Here is a 7,558-nt window from a genome sequence, read left to right as displayed (position 1 = left end):
GTTTATAAACATTATGATCCTTGGTCCACAGCCTTTATATTTGTTTTAGTGATGTAATACGTGCCAATATAATGCTTCCTGAGTGCTTTCCCGTACCTACAGTGCATTTCATCCTCGCAAAATGCACAGGATTCAAGTGGCAGGATAGGTGTTGAGTCAAGTTCTAGCAGAGTTCCATTTCCAGGAATGTTTCCATTAAATGTCAGCTGTCCCCACTGAGGCATTCATGAATTTCTTATTTTATTACTTCTAGTAATACATGGTACATTTTCCACCTCCCGTGGCAGGATATTCTTTGAAATATTTCTTTCTTCTGACTACGCTTAAATGCTGGCTTTTGACTTTCTCTGGCTCCATCTCCTGGCAGCTAGGACCTGGCCTCCTAGTGTGGAGACAACCCTGAAGCTGGTTGACAAGGCACCTGGGTCACGGGGACCTGACATCTCAGGCAGGTTAGGAGGTCACGTGCTAGTAAATGTCAGGGTGGAAGTGCCGTAGAAATCACCAAGGCCAGAACAACAGGGCCTCGCTCACCTCTGAGCCCAGGAATGCGGGCAGTAGGTTTGCTCTAGAACACCCAGGAACTGAAATAGCAATCTGTGTGTACATTGGTCCCCTGAGAAGTTTTCTGGGTCTCACTCACTTCCTTTCTCCTGCTGGGCTGTGTTCTTGGGTGAAGAAGTGGTTGGTTAAATAATTGACTAAGCTTATACCACTATTATGTGGTAGGGCTGGGATTCAAATTCCTTATACTGACTTTCCATTTATGATGGTAATGCTTTGTCATACCATTTACCATTACTCCTGGGTCTTGGTTCAAGATTCTTCCCACAGGAGCTCTATGGGGTCGGTGTCTGCTGTCTTTGACAGTCTGCCGGGTGGGGTCTGTTTGGAGGTCTGACCAGTGAGGCCTTCTAGCACCTGGAAGAAGTTTCCCCCTATTCCAGGGGATCCTGACCTTTCCGTAGCTGGGAATGGCTCTGGGCCCCTTTCCTGGTGGCTGACGCACCTCCCTGTGTCTAGTTGCAGGAATGGCACATGGGGACTGACCTCCAACGAGAGGCCCAGATCCAGTCTGCAGAGATTTCCCTTCTGGCCATCTTGGCTGCCATTCAGACTGTGGGGAAGGTGGAACGCGGGGCCATCCGACTTCAGAGCCTGGAGAGGTGAACAGAGACAGCCGGGAAGAAGCTGGCCGACTGTGAGAAGATGGCTGTGGAGATAAAGAACCAGCTGGAGGGCAAGTTGGGGCCCTGCTGCAGGAGCACGGGCTGCTGCAGAGGTGCCTGGAGAACATGGAGGGTCTCTGAGGAACAGGCAGCAAGGGGAGCCCCGCAAGGTACAGGAATTGGGTGTGGGTGGAGAGGGCCTGCTTGGACTCAGTGGGGTCCTCAGACTCATAGTTGAGGGAAGCCTGGTGGCTGCCAAAGCCTGACCTCTTGGTGCCTAATGCTGTTCACCAGTTGACTTTAAAGGGCTTGAAAATCGTCAGGAGGAAGGTGTGACACAGCAGAGATGTCTGCCGTGGCGGGTGGCGTGGAGTTGGTTGGGGAGGGCGTGGCTGTGCAGCAGTGGCATGCCTGCTACTCCAGAAAGACCTCTGAGCATGGACTCAAGTAGGAGAACTCACAGGACATGTGCGTGCACTTAGGAGAGGGGATGAGAACCTAGGAGCCCTGGTCTTGAGTCCTTTTAGCCACTGGCCTCTGCCCTTTATCTGAAGTAAACATGATGGAGATGCTTTTGCACTTGCCCAGTGGTTTGGCCAGTGATGCCCCGTGGTTTGGGGTGAGAAGAGAGGAGACTGGAGCTGGTTTTAGCTGTTCTCTGAAATGGCCGGCGACTCACGTTGGCGCAGGTGACCTGTACTTCCAGGTGAGGGCGACTGCAGAAGATGGGGCCACGAGCTTCTTAGAGTTGGAGTGGGGCAGCCTGGGAGACAGGCAGAGGAGCTCTGCAAGCACGTCATGAAGGTGAGCCCGGGTAAGGGGCCAGCCCAGGCGACTTCCAAGCCTGAAGTCCTTGGAATAAAATCCTTTATTGAATCAAATGAGCCTCTAGGATCTGAGAGCTGGAAGCACTTTGAGATAATGTGACTGGCCCTCTGTCTTCAGGCAGGTAGAAGGTATCCTTGATTCTCGTTTTTAGGTTTTATGAAATGAAACGCAGGGAGGTTAGCTGTCTTGCCCGAGGTCTCATGGAGACTAAATATGAACTGGCCTCTGCTCCTCACCGTTCTGCCCTTCGGGTAGCACCAGAGGCAGCTCTTACACACGCATCTTCTCACTTGCTGGCGAACTAGGGCCTCTCGTTATCTGTATTTGCAGCCCTCGGGCTCACCGGGCTGTACTCTGCACACTGTGAGTACTCCAGAACAACTCCTGAATGAAGGATTCTTTGTGGGCCCCAGGCCCAAAAAAGGAGGTTCAGCCCTGGAATATTAAGTTCTTCAGGCTGTGGATTAAGAATAAGTGTGCATGAGCACGCGTGCTTGTGTAAGACACAATTAGATCTAAGTTTTTGAAGCTACCCCGCCCCCATTCCGTCCCAGCTTGCACACCCCGCTTCTCCCACTTCTTTGAGCAGGTAAGCAGCTGGCTTTTGTCCACTCTCCCCTCCTAAGGGGGCTGAGGCCCAGAACAAATGACTTACTTGCCTTCATCTGGCCGCCAAGGTTCCTCTTCCAGAAGGGCGTCCAGCATGCTGTGAGGCCATGGGGAGGGGGAGGATGTGGCCTCAGGGGAGGCGGGGAGGATGTGGAAGGGAGGACGGCGGGAGGCCCGCAGAGTGGACGGTGCACCCAGCTGAGAGCTGACTTCCAGGCCTGCCTGACTCCCCCTCCTGGACCTGTTTCCCCGTCTGTCGAGTGAGGTGGCTGGGCTGTGACTTTGGGCTCCTCCTGTCTCTCTTGGATTCCACTTCTTCCCTTGTGAGGGCAGCAGGATGTGCCTCCCAGCCTCGTTACCTGCACTGCGGGCCCGGGGAGCCTGGGAGCACTTCTGCTCTGCCTCAGACGCGGCGCTCTCCCCCGCACATCAGGAAGAGGGGCAGATCCTGCTCCAGACCCCTGGCTGGGGCGCCCTCTCCCTTCCAGGCTTGCAGAGCTGAGCCCCGTCACCTCGCTTATGGCAAACGGGCCTGTTTTCCTCTCTCATAGACTGTGCCGCCACCAAGCCTGAGCTGCGGAGATGGGAGGGGAGGCCCTCGGAGCCTGGCCGCCCACCCTTGCCTGCTGAGGGCAGCCTGGTGTCAGGGTCCATGTTTCTGGAGAAACAGGGAGAGGAGAGTGGGATGAGCTGCACGATGTCGCACAGCTGACGGGTAGGGCAGGCCAGGCGTTCTGGTGCCCAGGGAGCGCCTGTGCCACCTCCTGCACGCATGTCACTGCGGCCTGAGATGCCCTGGGAGCTTGGGGGAGTGGCAGAGGGCAGACCAGACACCCAGTCCTGAGACTGAGAAAGTTGTCGTAGAACAGGCAGAGTCCTGAAGGCAGACGTGGGCGGGAGGGTGGCCTCCTTCTGAGACCTTCTCTGACCAGTATCTGCCCCCACGTCTCTCAGCACCTGCCCTCAGGTGCCCCTCACTCTGCGCTCCAGCTCCTGCTTCCTTCTGTCTTCTCCTTGGCTTCAGTCTCCTTGTGGGAAGGCACTGAGTCTTTCTGGAATGTCCCCAGCACCTAACACAGTGCCTGGCACGTGTGTAAATAACAAATAACGAGTGATTATTAAATGAATGATGAACCAAACAGGAGCTCAGTTTTCTTTGTCTTTCAAATAATAGCACTGGATCTGATATGCAGTTTTCAAGCCTTTTTAAAGGCGAGGAACCCTTTATTTAAATGACAGCTAGAAACAACACAGGGCAAAGTGGGACCACCCTGGTTGAAGCAGGGGACAGGAACCCAGGAGCCCTGTTCTCTTAGGACATAAAGGATCATGCCAAGACCTGTTCCTTGCTTTTTAGACTCTGACATTTTACTTGGGGAGAAAGCCTTGCCTTTGAAGCAGGTCCTTCGAGTAGGTAAATTAAGTTACCATGAGCTCAGAGCTGGGAAGAAGGTAGGTATTGAGCAGGGTATTGAGTGGCTGGCATGTAAGACTGGTGCTAAAAGTGGCATTTTCAGACTCCCGCCGGGACGGGGCACGACAGCAGGACAAAAGAAGCAGCGAGTGAGAGGCTGGCAGGCAGGGTGGCTCTTGTGGTTTCTGACCTGTCTCTGTGAATGCCGTTACTGCAGGAACCTGGGAGTTGCTTCCTCCTCTGTGGGGCAGGGAGTGAGCTGGGCCCAGCCCTGCAGTCAGCCTGTAGCCACCGGGGCTGGGCCCCTACAGCAGACGTGTCAGGACTGGGCTGTTCAGAAGGTCCTAGGGAGACGCAGAGCATGCAGGGCCTGGTCGAGGCGCCCCGGGGCCAGAGGCGCCCCGGGGCCAGAAGCCCCCAGCCCTGGCTCAGCTCTGCCATGGAGCGGGGGTTTGCTCTTGAGTGGGGCTCGAGCGAGCATCGGGAGGCGGAGGAATGAGGTCTTCGGGGGACTCGGGGTCCACCTTGTGGTCTGGGAGGTTCCTGATGTTTCAGCAGTTACTTCCTTGCATTCCACCCTCTCTGTAAGCTTTTCCAGATTCATCAGGAGAGAGCTCTGCTTCCTGTCTACCCCCCAGGACAGGCCCTGCTCCTGGGAGCTGTTTCCACACACTCTGGCTCAAACCTGTGGGCTGACAGAGTGTGTGCAGATTGCTTTATTTACTCGTGTTGCCAGGGGCAGGCTCCTCTTACTGGACTTCTAGGAAAGGTGTATTCTGCGTTCTCCTTCAGGAGGTCTGGGCATTGAAGTTCCAACATGTTCCTCAGGGAATTCGGAGGCCGGTCCAAGTTGGAGGACCAAGGTTGGAGATCCCTCTGAACAGACTAACCAGCCTCTAACCTTTGAAAGTGTTTGCTTTTTGACTCTGCAAACGTGTTCTTACAAGAATACATTCTCACCAAGAAAATGTATGCACATGAAGCTGAAGGGCTCTCTGTGCTGGCCACCCTCCATCCCCAGCCCTCTCCCCGGGGTCCCCACTATTGTCATTCTGGTGTGTAGCCTTTCAGCCTCCTTCCTTATGCATTTTCATACGTGTAGGTAGTGCGGAAAGGGTTTAAAAGGGGTTAAAAACCACGCATACCATACTGTGTGTATCATTCTGCAGTTTGCTGTTTTCACTGAGGAGTATGTCTTAGGGACCTTTTCCCCTTGGCACATTTTGATCAGCTGCACTCTGAGAGCCTGGACTCTGCTGCATGATAGGAACTTGGTTTCCAGAGCCCTGACTAAATGTGGCAGCCAGTAACAGAAAACTACTAGAGCTCATCAATGATTTCAGTAAAGTTGCAGGATATAAAATTAATACACAGAAATCTGATGATTTCTATATACTTAACAATGAAAGATCAGAAAGAGAAATTAACAATCCCATTTACCACCGTGTTGAAAAGAATAAAATACCTAGGAATATACCTACCTAAGAAGGCAAAAGACCTGTATTCTGAAAACTATAAGACAGTGATGAAAGAATTTGAAGATGGCACGAACAGATGGAGAAATATACCATGTTCTTGGATTGGAAGAATCAATATTGTTAAAATGACTGTACTACCCAAGGCAATCTACAGATTCAGTGCAATCCCTATCAAATTGCCAATGGCATTTTTCACAGAACTAGAACAAAAATAAACTCAAAATGGATTAAAGACCTAAATGTAAGACTGGATACTATAAGACTCCTAGAGGAAAACATAGGCAGAACACTCCTTGACATAAATCGCAGCAATATCTTTTTGGATCTGTCTCCTAAAGTAATGGAAATAAAAACAAAAGTGAACAAATGGAACCTAATTAAACTTAAAAGCTTTTTCACAGCAAAGGAAACCATAAACAAAACAAAAAAGACAACCCACAGAATGGGAGAAGATATTTGCAAATGATGCAACCAACAAGGGATTAATTCCCAAAATATACAAACAACTCATACAGCTCAATATCAAAAAACAAACAACCCAATCAAAAAATAGGCAGAAGATCTAAACAGACATTTCTCCAAAGAAGACATACAGATGGCCAACAAACACCTGAAAGGATGCTCAACATCGCTAATTATTAGAGAAATGCAAATCAAAACTACAATGAGGTATCACCTCACACTGGTCAGAATGGCCATCATCAAAAAGCCTACAAATAATAAATGGCTAGAGAGGGAATGGAGAAAAAGGAACCCTCCTACACTGCTGGTGGGAATGTAAATTGGTGCAGCCACTATAGAAAATGGTATGGAGGTTCCTTAAAAAACTAAAAATAGAGTTACCATATGATCCTGCAATCCCACTCCTGAGCATATATCCTGAGAAAACTCTAATTCAAAAAGATACATGCACCCAGTGTTCATTGCAGCACTATTTACAGTAGGCAAGACATGGAAGCAGCCTAAATGTCCATTGACAGATGAATGGTATATATATATATATATATACACACACACACACATATATATACATGTATATATTATATACACACACCATGGAATATTACTCAGCCATAGAAAAGAATGAAATAATGCCATTTGCAGCAACATGGATGGACCTAGAGATGATCATACTAAGTGAAGTAAGCCAGACAGAGACAAATATCATATGATATCACTTACATATGGAATCTAAAAAGATGCAATTGAACTTATTTACAAAATAGAAATAGACCCGCAGAAATAGTAAACAAACTTACGGTTACCAAATGGGGAAGGGGTGGGGAGGGATAAATTCGGAGTTTGGGGTATACACACTACTATATATAAAATTGATAACCAACAAGGATCTACTGTATAGCACAGGGAACTATGCTCAATATTATGTAATAACCTATAAGGGAAAAGAATCTGAAAAAGAATAGATATGTGTGTGTGTGTGTGTATAACTGGATCACTTTGCCATACACCTGAAACTAACACAACATTGTAAATCAACTATACTCCAATTTTAAAAAGACTGTGGCAGCCAGGAGCAAGTGGCTAGGCTGGCTGTCCCCGAGCACGATGGTGTCAGAGTTGCCTGCATGCACCACAGAAACAGAAGAGCTGCACCCTGTAGTCCTGGGGACTAAATCTGGCATGGTGTTGTGAGATGTGGGCAGCCATTAGATATTGGTGGTCTGGAATGTCCTACATTCATTCATTTAACAAGAAGTGTGCTTCAGGGAGATTGGCTCAGTGCTTTGTGACCACCTAGAGGGGTGGGATAGGGAGGGTGGGAGGCAGACGCAAGAGGGAGGAGATATGGGGATATATGTATATGTGTAGCTGATTCACTTTGATATAAAGCAGAAACTAACACAGCATTGTAAAGCAATTATACTCCAATAAAGACGTTAAAAAAAAAAAAGTGCTTACCCTGTGTCAAACCCAGGCAGGGAAAAGGAGCAGTAATTATTCCTTATTCTTAAGATGGGTTTTAGAAATTGGCGCCAATTGGTGAGGTCACCCATTCCACCAGCCTTGCCATCTTAGAATGTCAGTGCTAGATAACAAAC

The sequence above is a fragment of the Balaenoptera musculus genome, chromosome 9 (genome assembly GCF_009873245.2).
Source record: "Balaenoptera musculus isolate JJ_BM4_2016_0621 chromosome 9, mBalMus1.pri.v3, whole genome shotgun sequence".
Lineage (NCBI taxonomy): Eukaryota > Metazoa > Chordata > Mammalia > Artiodactyla > Balaenopteridae > Balaenoptera > Balaenoptera musculus.
The sequence above is the reverse complement of the archived record's forward strand: the minus strand, read 5'-3'. Positions refer to the sequence as shown.